Raw genomic sequence first — 19,808 nt, 5'->3', positions numbered from 1 at the left:
TGCTTCAACTAAGTGCCAGAAATTGGGATGAAAAGACTTACTGAAAACCAGATGCTTGTTCTTTATGCCTCTTGGGACATTAAAAACAAATATAACAACAAAAGACATTTGGGTTTGGCATAATTCACTGAGGGATTATTTTTGGAAGCATTTTGTTTATTAGTAGAGTGGAAGCTAATATTAAAAGAATTGACAGATGCCTAGTTTGAAAAATATCTGTTATTGATCTCTTATCCAATACATCTACTTTTAATTCATGTCAAGGACACTTGCATAGTTGATTTGGAACAGAGCAGGAGGCATCTAGCACTAGAAATCTCTCATTTTAAATGTGAAGGTAACTATTGGCTCTTTGGCGGTTGGTGGGCAGAGTCGAGATGGGTTGGAGAAGCTCCATCTCTAATACTGAAACCATTCAAAGCACATTTTGGAATGACAGTTGTGCAGAAGAATGTTCCAACTGAGTATTCAGCAGCACATGGAGCCCCAGTGTTTGCATTTTTCAGGCCTGTGAGTATATTAATATGTGACAGTGCAACATCCCAGCAGAATTTCAGGAGAGCTTCTGTGCCTGTTCAGGCCACAGTAGTAGGACTGAAATTAGTGTTCTTGCAGGCTGCTCCCTGTTCTGTGGATCTAGCAGAGTACAGATGCATTTACAATTAATCATCTTACTACCTAAAAAACTTAGGTGCTTTTCATCTTCAAGCAATGCATACATTTGATTTGGGATTTTCTTTTCTTTTTTTTTTTACCATTGTAAGCAATTCTTTTGTGTTAGAGAGAGGTCATTGAATTCTGCCATAATTTGCATATAACTGTACCTTCTAAGACGTACCCTCTCATTTTGGTTTAAGAATTAAAAAAATTTTTTTTTAGTTGTAGATGGACACAATATCTTTATTATTTATTTATTTATGTTTATGTGGTGCTGAGGATCAAACCCAGTGCCTCACAGGTGCAAGGCAAACGCTTTACCACTGAGCCACAAACCCAGCCCAAGAATGTTTAGATATAAGAAATTATTTTAACTAAATCTACCAGATGGGCATATAAGTTAAGATAACCTCTGGCTAGTAATGTTTGCTTACTTAAAATTCATCGACTGTGTTGAATAACCATCCTTTGTGAACTAAGTCTACATAGTTGTATTTAGGAATGTCATAATTTTGATATTTAATAAAATCCATGGTATAGTATTTCATTATGCAAGTAGAATATGTGCTACTAATCAGAAACAATTTATATGCTATTTCAAGTGTGCCTGGTGTTTACTGGTAATTTAAAAAATCCTAGTTGAAATAAAAATATTAATGAATCACTATGTTTGATGCTGAACCTTAAAAGATAGCAAGCTTATGTTGTCTCTTTGTAGACATATTTGGGTGAATGTTTTTGCTTCTAGAGCTGTAGTGGGCTAAGGATGACATATATTTAGCAAAACCTCAGGATGACCAAAAAATAGGTTTTTAAAAATTAGGTTATTGATTTGCTAAATAAGAACTTGGATCTCTTTTCTCTTTTCATCTTTACTGTAAAAAATAATGTTTCTTATTCTATCTCTTAATAAGCAGAATGACATCTACATCTTTGAAAACTGAGAATCAATGTCAAGTTTTTGCATGCCATTCTAAAGGCAAAATATTTTAAGCTAGCTTATAACCCCACCAGCTTGGGAAGCTGAGGCAAGAGAATGGCAGCTTCAAAGCCAGCCTCAGCAACTTGGTGAGGCCCTAAGCAACTTAATGAGATCCAGTATTAAACTAAAAAGTGCTGGGGATGTGCCTCAGTGGTTAAGTGCCTCTGGGTTCAATCACCAGTACCAAAGGAAAAAAATTAAGCTATAAAAATTGTCAAACATTTCACATTTCCAAAAATTTCAACTCATCTCTGGCAGTATTTAATAAATTGGATTCTTGATAATTTGCTTATTTTATTATGATATTTCTATTTCCCCAAAAGATAAAAGTTCTATAATTAAATGTTCCAGATAATTAGGTTTTATAAGAGAATTAGATTAAAGTTTAAAAAAACCCTGATAAATATGAAGTAGTGAGTTCAGAAAGAAATTGGAAACTACCACAAACAGTCCATTTTCAAACCATGTCTATTATTGTAGAACTGTAGTGAGCTTTTAGTCTGATCTGGGAGGAGGCACAGGGCATGGAGGCTCAGGAAAAAAATTGATTTCTTACCCTCAAAGGGGCAGATATATTGAGGAATGAGCACTGTCAGAATTCATGTTGAGGTCTTTGCAGTGTGGACCCTCCCAGGGTTCGGAGCATGTGGAGGCCTCTCCACATGACTGAGTAGGTGGGAGCTTAGTCTGCCTTCATAGAGGCAGAGCTGAGGAATGAAGGCATAATTCATCATGGAACTATAGGTTCTCTAGTCACCTATTGGGTTTTAGGAAAGGAAGTTGAAAAACAGCCTAGTTTTAGATTCTGAGGTTTGTTTTTTTTTGTTGTTGTTGTTGTTGTTTATTACCTTGAATAATTTTTTTTCATTACTCACAAAGAGCCTAAAATTCCTTACCTATAATTGGGTATAGTAACAACATCTACCTCATAGAACTGTTGTGAGGGTTGTATTTCCATATACAAAGCATTAGAAGAGGATCTTGCCCTCAGGAAGCACTATTACAGCCTCCCCTAATCCAGGTAGCAACAAAGAGAATAGAAAAACCTGTCTCCTCAACCACACCTTTCTGGAAGTCACACTTTCTGCTTCCAGTATCGCCCCAGGATTTAGAGCTAATGCCCATACACTTACATAGCTGTAAGAGAGGCTGGAAAAAGTGGTCTTTATTCTAGACAGTCATTAATTTTGGGCCAGCCAAAATCTATTGTTCTGTTTGTCAGATCAAAGGAGAGAATACGTGCTATGAACCAGTTAGTGTCTGCCATAGCCAGAAGGTCAGATGTACTGCAGAGAGATCACTTCTCTCTGGATACTCATGGAAGGCTTTCTGAATGAGCTGAACTATGCATTCCTTCTTTAAAGATTTGGACTTATAGAGATGGATGCAAATAAATAATCAAGGATTGTGATTTCCAGACTGGGGGTTGCTGTACCCCAAGTGATTGTATTGATTCACAGCACATTGCTGGATATTTTAAAAATTTGAGGGAAAATTGTGATACTTGACATTTCTCGATCATCTAATGAAATACTGACATAAGGTAGTTCACAATTTCAGCATTTGCTTCTGCTACATCCATTTTAATATTGCCCTAGCTGCATAAAGCCAGGTTCTCAGTGGTTGCTGTGTAAAAACTGTACCATAAAAAAAGTCCATTTGGAACAGGTGTGAGAGATGTTGGTGTCTGTTCTGATTCTGAGGTTTGAGGAGTTGGGCAGTATGAAGCAGGTGCACACATCCTATTAATATGCAATTTTGGTATTTAAGAGTGCTGTGAAAATAAGTTTTCTTTCAGTGTATGATTGGTATTTTTTAAAATGACTTTTAAGATTTTAGGACATAAGAAGCAGAGAGAAGTTGGAGAGGTCGGGTGGGAGAGGGTTCTAAGAAATCGCGGGCGGACTCCCTGCCTTGGTCCACTGGACCCCAAAGGACTGTCTCTACTGCGCAGTCGGCTGAGTGTGGACCTGCAGTGCGCGGCCCCGCCAGGGCTGGGAGTTTGCAGACCGTCCCTGCCGAGGCCCGCTCGGTGGCGGCGGCCCAGGGCCGATCCAGCCCAGGTAGCCCCGCCGCAGGCTCGGGGCGCCAGGACCCTGCGCCCAGCTGCACCTGGGGCCCTGTGGACAGGGCAGCGGGAGGTGATCCCAGCTGCTGCTGCTGCTGCTGCTGCTCAACAAGAAGACAGGGCCTCACTGTGTCACCAAGGCTGCCCTCGAACTCCTGAACTCACTCTATCCTCCCGCCTCAACCTGCCAAGTAGCTGGGACCACAGGCATGCTCCAGCGTACCCGGCTCCTACTGCGTCCTATTCACCCACTCATCGTTAGATGTGCGCTTCAATTTCTCCTACCTTTTGGATATGGTGGATAGTGCTACTATGAGCTTTGGTGTGATCACTAGGCAATGCTGAGCTGACGTGGATCTGGGGCGAACAGTCTGGGCCTCTCAGAACACACACTGAGCCCGGATCGGCTGAATTCAAGCTCCCGTTCGCCTGCTTCCCACAGACAAACAGCTGTGACTCAGCACTAATCCATCCGGCTGAAACAACTGGTCAGCCCTTCTCATCCTACGGAGGTAAATGCCTACCGAGCCTTCATAGGTAGTGGCCACAGGTTTGAAACAGGGCTTGGGAGAGACAGTAAGGACCCACCCGTTGCATTGGTCGCCCAGCAAAGGGAAACGAACTGTCGCCATTTGCAAGAGATACCACCATGGCAGAGAACTGACGTCACCAGACTGCGGCGGAGGAGATAACTTCATTGAAACCTGCGGCTACAGGTGTGTAATTCCCTAGCCTTCCCTCTCCACACATCAGGGAAACCTTAAGGGCCCCTCCCAGCTCTCCCGTGAGCACGATAGCCAGTCCGAGGGAATCAGAGGTGGCGCGGGACCCGCGGCGCGGAACTACCGCTCCCACCAGGGCTGACAACTGAGGTCTCTTGCACCAGCTACCAGGGGCGTGACTACCAGAGGGCAAGTAAAATTCGTTGAGGATTCTCAGCCCCAAGCTCTACAAACTTAGGGTCTGAGGGAATGGCAAACTGGAAGAGTGTGCCCAGTCGTTCATGAAAACAGGGCTCCCGGGAGCAGCAGACCTGGCGTGTAGCCAGTATTGTGGTGAGCGACACCCGTGAGAGGGGCCTGGCTAGAGGAAAAGTGGGAAGTGACTAGACACAAGAGGAGGCCCTAGGCACTCAGGATTGGAGACTCGCTCAGTCTGGGAGGAGCTGCTGCACAGTGATTGGTTCCCGCGTATTGACAGGAGAAACTTGGCCTGGTGGGCACAGCGCCACCTACTGGAAGAGAAGTTAATCAAACTCTAAGACTGCATTTATTAGCTTTTTTTTCTTTTCTCTTTATTTTTTGATTTGGGTTTTTCTTTCATTTTCATTTTTCTTTCTTGTTGTTTTTTTAATCTTTTTTTACAATTTTTTTTAAATTTTTTTCTTCTAATTTTAATTTTAATTTTTTTAAAATTATTTAAAAAAAATTTTTTTCTTTTTTTATTTCCTATTTTTTTCTTCTTTTGTCTTTTCATTTCTTTTCAATCTTATCCCCCCTTCCTTGAATTCTACCTGCTTACTCTCATTCTCTTTAGTGACTTCTTCCCTTCCCTTCTAATACCTTTCCTCCCAAGCATCTAATAAATTTATAGGAGTAAACAGTAACTCATCAGTCAAACAGAACAAGAAGTAACATGAGCAGCTTCAAAAAGCAAGGAAGAAAAGGAGTACAAACAATTCAGGAGGACCTAGAATCATCAGAAAAATGGTCATATAAAGAACTCAAGGAACACCTTAGACAGATGGAATGGAGCCTTAAAGAGGATACAAGACAGCAAATTCAAGCAGCGAAAGAACACATTGAGAATGAATTACATAAACAGATAAAAGAAGAAGTTAAGCATCTTTATCAGGAGATAGAGATTATAAAAAATAATCAAACAAAAATTCTAGAAATGAAGGAAACGATAAACCAAATTAAAAACTCAATTGAGAGTATCACTAACAGAGTGGAGCAAGTAGAAGCCAGAACGTCAGATAATGAAGACAAAATATATCATCTTGAAAAGAGTCTAGCCAACTCAGAAAGTCTGGTAAAAAATCACGAGAAAAACATCCAAGAGTTATGGGATAACATAAAAAAACCAAACTTACGAGTCATCGGAATAGAAGGTACAGAGATTCAAACCAAGGGGATGAGTAACCTGCTGAATGAAATAATTATAGAAAACTTTCCAGAAATAAAAAAGAAAACAGATATACAAATTGAAGATGCATACAGGACACCGAGCACACAAAATCACAGTAGACCAATGCCAAGACACATTGTTATGAAGATATCCAATATACAGAAAAAAGAGAAAATATTAAAAGCTACAAGAGAAAGGAGACAGATTACATTCAGGGGTAAACCAATAAGGTTAACAACGGATTTTTCATCACAGACACTGAAAGCAAGAAGGTCATGGAACAATGTATTTCAAACACTGAAAGACAATGGATGCCAACCAAGAATTCTGTACCCAGCAAAATTAAGCTTCAGGTATGACAAACGAAATAAAAATCTTTCATGATAAACAAAAGTTAAAAGAATTTGCAGCCAGAAAACCAGCATTGCAAGGCATTTTGAGCAAAACACTACACGAGGAAGAAATGAAAAACAATAACCAAAACCATCAGTAGGAAGTGCCTCGGTAAAGACAGAGGGCGAGGGGAAAGATAATCATGGAGAAACAAACTAAATTTTTTTAAAAAAGGATAAATAATCAAACATGGATGGAAGTACAAACCATATATCAATAGTAACTCTGAATGTTAATGGCTTAAACTCTCCAATAAAGCGACATAGGCTGGTATCATGGATTAAAAAAACAACTCCAACAATATGCTGCCTCCAGGAGACACATCTGATTGGAAAAGACATACACAGGCTGAAGGTGAAAGGATGGGAAAAAAATATACCATGCACATGGTCCTCGTAAGCAAGCAGGGGTGGCCATCCTCATATCGAATAAAATCAACTTCAAGACTAAGTTAATCAAAAGGGATGAAGAAGGACATTATATACTGTTAAAAGGAACCATTCACCAACAAGACATAACAATTATCAATATTTATGCACCAAATAATGGTGCTGCGACATTCATAGAACAAATTCTCCTCAAGTTCAAGAATCAAATAGACCACAACACAATAATTATGGGTGACTTCAACACACCTCTCTCACCATTGGACAGATCCTCCAAACAAAAGTTGAATAAAGAAACTATAGAACTCAATATCACAATCAATAACCTAGACTTAACTGACATATATAGAATATATCAACCATCATCAAATGGATATACTTTTTTCTCAGAAGCACATGGATCCTTCTCAAAAATAGACCATATATTATGCCATAGGGCAACCCTCAGTAAATATAAAGGGGTGGAGATAATACCTTGCATTTTATCTGATCATAATGGAATGAAACTGGAAATCAATGATAAAAGAAGGAAGGAAAAATCCTACATCACATGGAAAATGAACAATATGTTACTGAATGATCAATGGGTTACAGAAGACATAAAGGAGGAAATCAAAAAATTCTTAGAGATAAATGAAAATACAGACACAACATATCGAAATCTATGGGACACAATGAAAGCAGTTTTGAGAGGAAAATTCATCGCCTGGTGGTCATTCCTCAAAAAAAGAAAAAAACCAACAAATAAATGAGCTCACACTTCATCTCAAAGCCCTAGAAAAGGAAGAGCAAAACAACAGCAAATGTAGCAGAAGGCAAGAAATAATTAAAATCAGAGCGGAAATCAATGAAATTGAAACAAAAGAAACTATTGAAAAAATTAACAAAACTAAAAGTTGGTTCTTCGAAAAAATAAATAAGATCGACAGACCTTTAGCCATGCTAACGAAGAGAAGAAGAGAGAGAACTCAAATTACTAACATACGGGATGAAAAAGGCAATATCACAACAGATGCTACAGAAATACAGAAGACAATTAGAAATTATTTTGAAAACCTATATTCCAATAAAATAGAAGATAGTGAAGACATCGATAAATTTCTTAAGTCATATGATTTGCCCAGACTGAGTCAGGAGGATACACACAATTTGAACAGACCAATATCAATGGATGAAATTGAAGAAGCCATCAAAGGACTACCAACCAAGAAAAGCCCAGGACCGGATGGGTATACAGTGGAGTTTTACAAAACCTTTAAAGAAGAATTAATACCAATACTTTTTAAATTATTTCAGGAAATAGAAAAAGAGGGAGCTCTTCCAAATTCATTCTATGAGGCCAACATCACCCTGATTCCGAAACCAGACAAAGACACCTCAAAGAAAGAAAACTACAGACCAATATCTCTAATGAACCTAGATGCAAAAATCCTCAATAAAATTCTGGCGAATTGAATACAAAAACACATCAAAAAAATTGTGCACCATGATCAAGTAGGATTCATCCCTGTGATGCAAAGCTGGTTCAATATACGGAAATCAATAAATGTTATTCACCACATCAATAGACTTAAAGATAAGAACCATATGATCATCTCAATAGATGCAGAGAAAGCATTCGACAAAGTACAGCATCCCTTTATGTTCAAAACATTAGAAAAACTAGGGATAACAGGAACTTACCTTGACATTGTAAAAGCTATCTATGCTAAGCCTCAGGCTAGCATCATTCTGAATGGACAAAAGTTGAAGGCATTCCCTTTAAAATCCGGAACAAGACAGGGATGCCCTCTATCACCACTTCTATTCAATATAGTTCTCGAAACACTGGCCAGAGCAATTAGACAGACGAAAGAAATTAAAGGCATAAAAATAGGAAAAGAAGAACTTAAATTATCACTATTTGCAGATGACATGATTCTATACATAGAAGACCCAAAAGGGTCTACAAAGAAACTACTAGAACTGATAAATGAATTCAGCAAAGTGGCAGGATATAAAATCAACACGCATAAATCAAAGGCATTTCTGTATATCAGTGACAAAACTTCTGAAACGGAAATGAGGAAAAACACTCCATTCACAATATCCTCAAAAAAAATAAAATACTTGGGAATCAACCTAACAAAAGAGGTGAAAGATTTATACAATGAAAACTACAGAACCCTAAAGAGAGAAGTAGAAGAAGATCTTTGAAGATGGAAAAATGTACCTGTTCATGGATAGGCAGAACTAACATCATCAAAATGGCAATATTACCAAAAGTTCTCTATAGGTTTAATGCAATGCCAATCAAAATCCCAACGGCATTTCTTGTAGAAATAGATAAAGCAATCATGAAATTCATATGGAAAAATAAAAGACCCAGAATAGCAAAAGCAATTCTAAGCAGGAAGTGTGAATCAGGCGGTATAGCGATACCAGATTTCAAACTATATTACAGAGCAATAGTGACAAAAACAGCATGGTACTGGTACCAAAACAGGCGGGTGGACCAATGGTATAGAATAGAGGACACAGAGACTAATCCACAAAGTTACAACTATCTTATATTTGATAAAGGGGCTAAAAGCATGCAATGGAGGAAGGATAACATCTTCAACAAATGGTGTTGGGAAAACTGGAAATCCATATGCAACAAAATGAAACTGAATCCCTTTCTCTCGCCATGCACAAAAGTTAACTCAAAATGGATCAAGGAGCTTGATATCAAATCAGAGACTCTGCGTCTGATAGAAGAAAAAGTTGGCTCCGATCTACATATTGTGGGGTCGGGCTCCAAATTCCTTAATAGGACACCCATAGCACAAGAGTTAATAACAAGAATCAACAAATGGGACTTACTTAAACTAAAAAGTTTTTTCTCAGCAAGAGAAACAATAAGAGAGGTAAAAAGGGAGCCTACATCCTGGGAACAAATTTTTACTCCTCACACTTCAGATAGAGCCCTAATATCCAGAGTATACAAAGAACTCAAAAAATTAGACAATAAGATAACAAATAACCCAATCAACAAATGGGCCAAGGACCTGAACAGACACTTCTCAAAGGAGGATATACAATCAATCAACAAGTACATGAAAAAATGCTCACCATCTCTAGCAGTCAGAGAAATGCAAATCAAAACCACCCTAAGATACCATCTCACTCCAGTAAGATTGGCAGCCACTATGAAGTCAAACAATAACAAGTGCTGGCGAGGATGTGGAGAAAAGGGTACACTTGTACATTGCTGGTGGGACTGCAAATTGGTGCAGCCAATTTGGAAAGCAGTTTGGAGATTCCTGGGAAAGCTGGGAATGGAACCACCATTTGACCCTGCTATTGCCCTTCTCGGACTATTACCTGAAGACCTTAAAAGAGCATGCTACAGAGATACTGCCACATCGATGTTCATAGCAGCACAATTCACAATAGCTAGACTGTGGAACCAACCCAGATGCCCTTCAATAGATGAATGGATTAAAAAATGTGGCATCTATACACAATGGAGTACTATGCAGCAATAAAAAATGACAAAATCATAGAATTTGCAGGGAAATGGATGGCACTAGAGCAGATTATGCCTAGTGAAGCTAGCCAATCCCTAAAAAACAAATACCAAATGTCTTCTTTGATATAATGAGAGCAACTATGAACAGAGCAGGGAGGAAGAGCAGGAAGAAAAGATTAACATTAAACAGAGACATGAGATGGGAGGGAAAGGGAGAGAAAAGGGAAATTGCATGGAAATGAAGGGAGACCCTCATTGCTATACAAAATTACATATAAGAGGTTGTGAGGGGAATGGGAAAATAAACAAGGAGAGAAATGAATTACAGTAGATGGGGTAGAGAGAGAAGATGGGAGGGGAGGGGAGGGGGGATAGTAGGGGATAGGAAAGGTAGCAGAATACAACAGTTACTAATAGGGCATTATGTAAAATTGTGGATGTGTAACCGACGTGATTCTGCAATCTGCATTTGGGGTAAAATTGGGGGTTCATAACCCACTTCAATTTAATGTATGAAATATGATATGTCAAGAGCAGGTCCATCTAATCTCTCCAAAGCAGACACAACCCAGCAAATCCCCGGAGTTTTGCTGAACCCTCCCTTATAGAACACTGCAGAAATTATAGCCTGGAAGTGCACTGACCTGGTATGGATAGACAAGACTTGTCCCACCTCATACTGGTGAGAAGGGAAGCTGAGTCTTGTAGCAAATGACTTTGATCTAAAGCCACTCCAAATGGCAGCTCAGAGAGCAACACAAAATAGAAAAGAGTCAACACCCTCTCCTCACCCCTTGCTCTCTCTACTAGTACATAACTCAAGACGAATTGGAGAGAAATTGTTTGGGTATAGACAGTGACCACCCAATTTGGTCAACTATTTTAACTACCTTAGTGGAGACAGTTCCTTCATTCTTCATTAAGATTTTGGATTTTTAAAAGATGTTTTAAATTTTATTTTTGTAGTCTTTCTGTGTGTGTATGTGTGTGTGTGTGTGTGCGTGTGTGTGTGCGTGTGTGTGTGTGTGTGTGTGTGTGTGAGAGAGAGAGAGAGAGAGACAGAGAGAGAAAGAGAGAGAGAAAGAGAGAGAGAGAGTAGGAAGGGAGAGGGAGGGAGCGAGAAAGAGAAAGTGTGAGAGATGAGGGGACAAACACATGTATGAGTTCTGGCTGTGCTGATTAGTTCAGGGACATAATTAATACATTTGCTTCTTTTTCACTCATTTTTAATAATTTTAAATGTAATTATTTTTTTCCTAGCATTGTTTTCTGAGGATTTAGGTTTTTTGGATTGTATGTTTTGGTATGGTTTCATATTATTTTCATTTGTTTATCCTCTTGTTTCTCTTTCTCTTTTATCTTCCCCTGCTAATAGCCCAATTCTATTTTTCTTTCTCCCAATACCTTGCTTCTTCTATTTGTCTCCCTCCTTCCATATAAATATCACCTGATCCCTCTCTTCTGCATTCTTTCTGTTCACTTTTTGAAACTGTAAACTCTTGCTAACTCCCTAACACATTTTCTTTCCCCCCAATTAACTGTATTTTTACCATTTTTTCAGAACTAAGTGGTTTATGTAACTCTTGTCCCCACCACTAATGCTAACACATTCATTACTGCTGTGGATGGTATAGTTGACACCTGTGGTTTGGTTTAAAGCCAGCTCTAGTTCATTGTTATTGTTTTTACTGTTGACAGTTGCTGAACCCACCATTCCTATTTATTGGTGGCAATTAATGTTGAAGATATTATAGTAGGAACTGATATATAACACTGGGGATTGCTTACAATGGTTATCATTATTGTTTATTTCTCTCCTTTCTGTGAGGTGCTGGGAACATACAGAGACATTAAAAGTTCATAGGTCAGAAATTCTGCTGCTGAATATTCCCTGACATTACTCCAACTCATTGAAGTAAGGAGAAAAAAGCTCAAAATCAACAACAAGGACCCAAGGACAGAAGGTCCACCCTTTGGCATCTACTCTGACATCAAAAAACAGAAGCACCCAGAACAAATAAGATAATTACACTCAAAAGGACATGTGAAAAAACAGAGCGTAGGAGAATCCACCTCAATTGATGTGCAAGTCCAAGACCTCTGAAAATATGAGAAAACAGGCAAACAAATACCCCCTCCCCCAAAAAAATCCTCAATCCCCCACAAAAGATCCCACTGAAAGTGAGATGGATGAAAGCCTAGAGAAAGATTATAAAAACCAGATTATTAAAATGTTTAATGAGCTGGGTGCATGGATGCCTGAAATCCCAGCACCTTGGGAGGCTGAGGGAGGAGGATTGTGAGTTCAAAGTCAGCCTCAGCAAAAGTGAGGAGCCAGCCTCAGCAAAAACAAGGCACTAAGTAACTTGGTGAGACCCTGTCTCTAAATAAAATACAAAATAGGGCTGGGGATGTGGCTTAGTGATCGAGTGCCCCTAAGTTCAATTTGTAATACCCTCCTACACTCACCACCCCCCCCCAAAATGTTCAATGAACTAATAGAAGATCTAAGGAAGGAATGAAGATAGGAATTACAGGAGATGAAAGACCACTTTAACAGATATAGAAATAGTGAGAAGAGACCATGAAGAACTCCTAGAAATGAAATACACAATCAAATTAATAACTCACTTGAAGGCATCATTAACAGATTAGATTGCATAGAAAATAGAACCTCAACCCTTGAAAACAGAACTTCAAACCTTGAATTCAGGGTATATGATCTTGAGTACACAGAATATAATCAAAGGGAAAATTATAGAATATGATTGGAACATACAAAAACTTTGAGACAACATTAAAAGACCAAATCTGAGAATTATTGGGATAGAAGAGAATATGGAGATATGAATTAAAAGCATAAAGAACATTTTCAATGAGATAGTTACACAAAGCTTTTCCTATATCAGAACTGAGTACACGAGGTTTATAGTACCCCAAATAGACCTAGTCAAGTGAGAAGCTTGCCAATATATATAGGCAAAGACAACCACAGGCTAAATATAAAAGGATGGCAAAAAATATTCCAGGTATATGGTCCAAGAAGCAGGAGTAGCTAGTCTTATATCTGACAAATCATATTTCAAGTTAAAATAAATCAGAAGAGACAAAGAAGGCCACTATGTCCTATAAAGGGAACAATCCCTCAAGAAGATATAACGACAGTAAGTATTTATGCCATAAATGTCAATGCATTCAATTATATGGAAAAATACTTCCTGACATTAAATCCCACATATACCCTAATACAATAATAAAGGGTGAATTCAAAATACACCCTTATCACCAACCAACAGGTCATAAAACCATAAAATCAATAATGATATCTTCAACCTAAACAGCTCTATAAATCAAATGGGCCTAAAGAACATTGACGGAATATTTCACCCCCAGACAGCTGGTTACCTTCTTGTCAGCCATGCATGGATCTTTTTCTAAAATAAGTCATATTAGAGACCACAAAGAAAATCTTAGCAAATAAAAAAAAGATATCATCCCATGTATCCTGTCAGATCATAATGGAACAAAGCTAGAAACCAACAGCAAGTAAAATAATGGAACCCACATAAACACATAGGGAGTGAACAATACTCTCTTAAATTAAGAGTGGATGGAAGAAGAAATGATTATAGAAATCAAGAAATTCTTAGTAGTGAATGAAAAAAGAGATACGACATATCAAAATCTTTAGGACAATGTGAATGTAGTTCTAAAAGGAAAATTTATAGCCCTGAGTGTCTTTGTTAAAAAAAAATTAGAGAGATCCCAAATAAATAAGTGGATGCTCCAACTCAGGGCCTTAAAAAAACAGAACAAACTAACCCCCAAACCAGAAGAAGACAGGAAATAGTTAAAATTAGTGAAATTGAGAATAAGAAAATAATGCACAGGTTCAATACAGTTTGAGTTTGTTCTTTGAAAGGATAAGTAAGATTGACAAATCCTTAGCCAAACTAACCAAAAGAAAGAATGAGAAGACAAAATCAGAGACGAAAAAAAGAGATATTCCACAGACCCTTCTGAAATCCAGAGGATTGCCAGAATCTATTTTAAGAATTTATATTCCAATAAACTGAAAAATCTGGAAGACATTGCCAAATTTCTAGATGCATATGAGCTGCCCAAATTGAATCAGGGAGACACATAAAACCTAAACAGACCAATATCAAGTAATGAACTTGAAACAGCAATTAGAAGCCTTTCGAAAAAGAAAAGCCCAGGATCCGATGAATCCTCAGCCGAGTTCTACCAGACCTTTACAGAAGAACTAACATCAGTCTTTCTCAAAATTTTCCATGAAATTGAAAGGGAGGAACACTTCCAAATACATTCTATAAAGCCAGTGTAACCCAATAACAAAACCAGACAAAAATGCATCAAGGAAAGAAAACTACAGACCAATATCTCTGAGGAACATAGATGCAAAAATCCTATATAAAACGTTACCAAACCACAATAAAAACCACATAAAAATACACCATGATTGAGTAGGTTTCATTCTAGGGATGCAAGGTTGGTTTGGAATACTCAAATCAGTAAATGTAATTCACCATTAAACAGAATTAAGAACAAAAATCATATGATCCTCTCAATAGATGCAGAAAAGGCCTTTGATAAAATCCAACATTCTGGATTAAAAATTATGGAAATTGTTAACATCATAAAGGCCATTTATAACAAACCCAAAGCCATATCATACTCAATAGAGAAAAACTAAAAGCATTTCCTCTAAAATCAGGAACATGATAAGGCTGTTCACTCTCACCACTCTTATTCAATATAGTCCTCAAAACATTATCCAAATTAATCAGGTAAGAAAAGGAAATCAAAGGGAAACAAACAAGAAAAGAAGAAATCAAACTATCTCTGTTTTCCGGCAATATGCTCTTATATCTAGAATATATAAAAAAATTCCACCAGAAGACTTCTAAAGCTTATAAATGAGTTTAGTAAAGTAGAATACAACAAGATCAACACACATAAATCAATAGCTTTCTTATGCTCCAACAGTGATTCATCTGAGAAGAAATTAGGAAAAGTATCCCATTCACAATAACCTTAAAAAAATTCAACCCTTGAGAATTAATCCAACTAAAGATGTAAAAGAGCTCTCCACAAAGAAAATTATAGAACACTGAAGAAAGAAATTGAAGAAGACCTTAGAAAATGGAAAGACTCCCTTGTTCTTGGACAGGCAGAATCAATATTGTCAAAATGATTATACTACCAAAAGCAAAATATAGATTCAATGCAATCCCTATCAAAATACCAATGATGTTTTCTACAGAATTAAAAAAAAAATTCTTAAATTCATTTGGAAGAATAAGATACCACCATATTAGCCAAAGTATACTAAGCAAGAAAAGTGTAGCAGGAGGTATCACAATATCTGATCTGAAATTATATTACAGAGCAAAACCAGCATGATATTGGCATCAAAATAGACATGAAGACCAATGGAACAGAAGATACAGAGACAATTCCACACACCCATACATACGATATTTGGCAAAGATGCCAAACATATATCTTGAAGAAATGACAGCTTTTTAACAAATGGTGCTGGATAACTGGATAGCTGTATGTAGAAAATGAAATTAGACTCCTATCTGTCATCCTGCACAAAACTCAAATCAAAATGGATCAAAGACTTAGGAATTAGACCAGAAACTTTACAACTGCTAGAAGAAAATATAGGCTCAACACTCCATCAGATAGGTGCTGGCACTGATTTCCTTAATAAGACCTCCAAAATGCAAGAAATAAAAAGAAGAATCAATAAGTGGGATGCCATCAAGCTAAAGAGCTTATGTACAGCAAAGGAAACAATTAAGGGCATGAAGAGGGAGACTACCAAATGAGAGAAAATCTTGGTCATCTACTCCTCCAATAGGGGATTAATATCCAGGATACACAAAAAACTTAACACCAAAACCAAACCAAAACAACAACAAAACCCCATAAAAAACAAAAGAAAGGACAAAAACAAAACAAATAACCCAATCAGTAAATGGGCAAAATAACTAAACAAAAACTTCTCAAAAGATGAAACATAAATGGCCAAAAAATATTTGAAAAAATGTTCAACATCTGTAGCAATCAGGGAAATGCAAATCAAAACTTCACTAAGATTTCATCTCACTCCAGTCATAATGGCAATGTTCAAGAATATGAACAACAGTAAATGCTGTTGAGGTTGTGGGGGAAAAGATACACTTGTACATTGTTTATGGGACTGCAGACTAGTATAATCATTCTGGAAAGCAGTATGGGGATTCCTTAAAAAACTAGGGATGGAACCACCATATGACCCAGCTATCCCACTCCTTGGTATTTACCCAAAAGTTCTAAAATTAGCATACTACAGTGACATAGCCACCTCAATGTTTATAACAGCATAATTCAAAATAGCTGATTTATGGAATCAACCCAGATGTCCATGAATAGATGAGTGGATTAAGAAATTGTAATATATACATATATATTTTATATATCACTCAGATATATTACTCACAATTATATCTGTGTGTGTATGTGCGTGTGTGTATGTATGTATGTATTTATTACTCAGCCATAAAAAAGAATAAAATTATGGCATTTTCCAGTACATAGATGAAAATAGAGAATATTATGCTAAGTGAAATTAACCAAACTCAGAAACTCAAAGGTAAAATGTTTTCTTTCATATATGGAAGCTAGAGTAAAATGAAGGACAGGGAGGGAAGGATAGGATGACATAAAGAAGAAATCAAATATATAAATTAACAGATGAACCAAAGGACGTCTAATAGAATAGAGCTTATCATTTGATTCCTTGAAATATAGTTATATTACTTATGTATACATCTTATCTATCTTACAGGACTGTGACATTTCAAGGGATAGTTGGTTTGAAATCATTGTTTTATCACCACTATACTTCATTTTTTGTTTTTCTGTTTTGGTATTGGGGATTGAACTCAGGGGGGCTAAACCACTGTTTTAGTCCGCTATTTCACTGCTGCAACTAAAAGACCTGACCAGCACAACTATAGAGGAGGAAAGGTTTGTTTGGGGGGCTCATGGTTTCAGAGGTCTAAGTCCATAGACAGCTGACTCCATTCCACGGGGCTCAATATGAGGCAGGACATCATGGCAGAAGAGTGCGGCAGAAGGAACCAGCCTCCAAGGTGATCAGGAAGCAGAGAGAAAGCCCACTGTCTGGCTACAAAATATGTACCCTATAACCATGCCTCCAGCCACACCCTAACACTTCAGTTACCAGTTAATCCTTATCAGGGGATTAATTCACCGATCAGATCAAGACTCTCACAACCCAGTAATTTCTCCTCTGAACCTTCTTGCATTTTCTTACACATGAGCTTTTTGGAGATACCTCATATCCAAACCATAACAACCACCGAGCCACATCCCTAGCCCTTCTTAAATTAATTTTTGTTTTTGAGACAGGGTCTTGCTAAGTTGCTTAGGGTCTCTCTATGTTGCTAAGGCTGGCCCTGAATTTGTGATCTTCTTCCTCAGTCTCCAGAGTTGCCGGGATTATGGGCATATACCACTGTGACTGGCTTTCATCACTGTCCTTCTTATGATTATTAGGCATTCCATATCTAATTGTTGAGTAAGTGAAGTTAGTTGATTCTGCCACTCTCTTAGCCTTCAGTCCTATACTTTTTTTACTGGGGAAATATTACTTACAAGACTCAAATGGTACTGTCAATCTAATGTTGGTGTTGTAATCATTGTGCTGTTGCAGATCTCATATTATATTGTGTCAATGTCAAGTCTTCTTGAAGATCAATTGTAAATTAATTCTGAATGATCTCACATTGGCTGATACCTTAAACCAGGTATAGAGAGGGAATGAGCCAGGAAAGACACGAACCTAAGAAATCAAGTCCTTTGCAAGCCAACATCCCAAGTTCTTTCAAATAATGTCTCTCATGGAGAATTCTTAAAATCACAGATGTTGTTACCTTTTGTGATAAACACTGCTTGTAATGTGTGTCAGTGAACAAGACTGATTCTGATGAAGGAGGAATAAAACAGAAATGGAGTATCACCTGTGTGTGCCTTGCAACTTGGAAAGACACGTCAAGCTTGTCTTTGTGTTTCCTTTGCATTTCTTTGGGGAATGGTCATGGACTGGCTGGGAAGTTCTGAGGATATTAGAGGATCATTGTGTTAGAATATCTTCTTGGTTATGATAAGGCTTTGCCTCAAAGATCATTCCTTTTTTAAAAAGTTAGATATTTATTCCAGAGGAAGAACTAACAACACCAGGTAATATTTGGGTTAAGTTGATGATTGCTATGATTTGGTTATGAGGTGTTTGTTCCCCAAAAGTTCATGTGTGAAACAATGCAAGAAAGTTTAGAGGTGAAATGGTTGGATTATGAAACCATTAATCTAATTGGTGCATTAATCCTGTTAGGAATTAACTGGGTGGTAACTATAGACCTTTAGGGAGTGACTGGAGGAGTTAGGTCACTCAGGGTATACCTTTGGGGTTTATATTTTGTTCTTGGTGAGTAGAGATCTCTCTCTGCTTCTTGATTGCCACATTCTGACCACCTTTCCTGTTCCACACCTTTCTGCCATGACGCTCTGCCTCACTCAGATCCAGAGCAACAGAGGTGGCCATCTGTGGACTGAGACCTCTGAAACTGATTCTCAAATAAACTCTTCCTCCTCTGTGTCGTTCTTGTCGGGTCTTCCGGTCACAGCAATGACAAAGATGACTAAAGCAATGAAGGACGAGGGAGGAGTCTCTAAATTTCAGGAATAGTGGGTTTTCTGTGAACACACAGAGAGGTCAGGAGAGAAACTAGTTGGAGATAGAGAAATAGAAGAGATTAGTTTTGGTTTTGGACATGTCGAGAAGAGCTGCTATTGTCCACAAAGCACATGAACAGTGCAGTATAACTCCAAGGGAAGTTGAGGACTCAAGAGAGGCTCAGAAGAGAGTACGCAGAGGTGATAGCTCAAGCTTTCAAGCTGTCCGAGGAGAAAATGCAGAGTCAGAAGTTCAAGGGGGGAATCATGAGACATGCTTTTATTAAGGGATCCAGAGGAGTGGCTTATAGTGACTCAAAGCACTTTTAGAGCCATCTTAGACTTCTGATGAAATAGTTGCTGCCCTCAGCTAGCCTTTTCTAATAAACAAATCTCCTGACATAATTTTTGGCAAGATATTGAACTAAACCCAATTTAACATATTTGACAAGAACTTTATCTGAACCAGCACTGTGATACCCCATCATCTTCTCACAACAGGTGGGCTCAGGGCCAGTGTGGACCACTGAGAATGCCCTTGGAGTTGCTGGTATTTAACTGGCAAACAGGACAGTCTCTTCCTCGTGATTCAACTTGTCACTAAATATATGATAAGTACTAGTTAACCTTGCTGAATTATTAATGTCCAAAAACTTATTTCACCCAGATTTATACAGATTTGGGTTAGAACTAGTGAGACAAGTTAGAATGAAATCTGCTTATTGTCCTGTCTACACCTATTCACCAGTATTTTATCATTGTATATAGAGTGTTTGCTTAAAGCTCTGGGTGAGGGTGAATTCTTGTCACATAATCCATAGTCTTTTGGAATGATGCAAACAAAAATTCAAATTGGAAAAATCAGTGAGCGTTCATCTGCTTTTGAAAAAATGTTTCAAAAATAGGTGATTTTTGCTCTACCCACAT

At 37.9% G+C, this 19,808-nt stretch overlaps 1 protein-coding gene across 1 annotated transcript in view; it reads left to right on the top strand.

Moving 5' to 3' along the window:
* Positions 1–19,808, top strand: part of CORIN (corin, serine peptidase) — a gene marked incomplete at its 3' end in the record, with an annotated part of 279,389 nt that overhangs the window by 18,075 nt on the left and 241,506 nt on the right.

Source organism: Spermophilus citellus (assembly GCF_964194105.1).
Source record: "Spermophilus citellus genome assembly, chromosome: 8".
Lineage (NCBI taxonomy): Eukaryota > Metazoa > Chordata > Mammalia > Rodentia > Sciuridae > Spermophilus > Spermophilus citellus.
The sequence above is the reverse complement of the archived record's forward strand: the minus strand, read 5'-3'. Positions and strand labels throughout refer to the sequence as shown.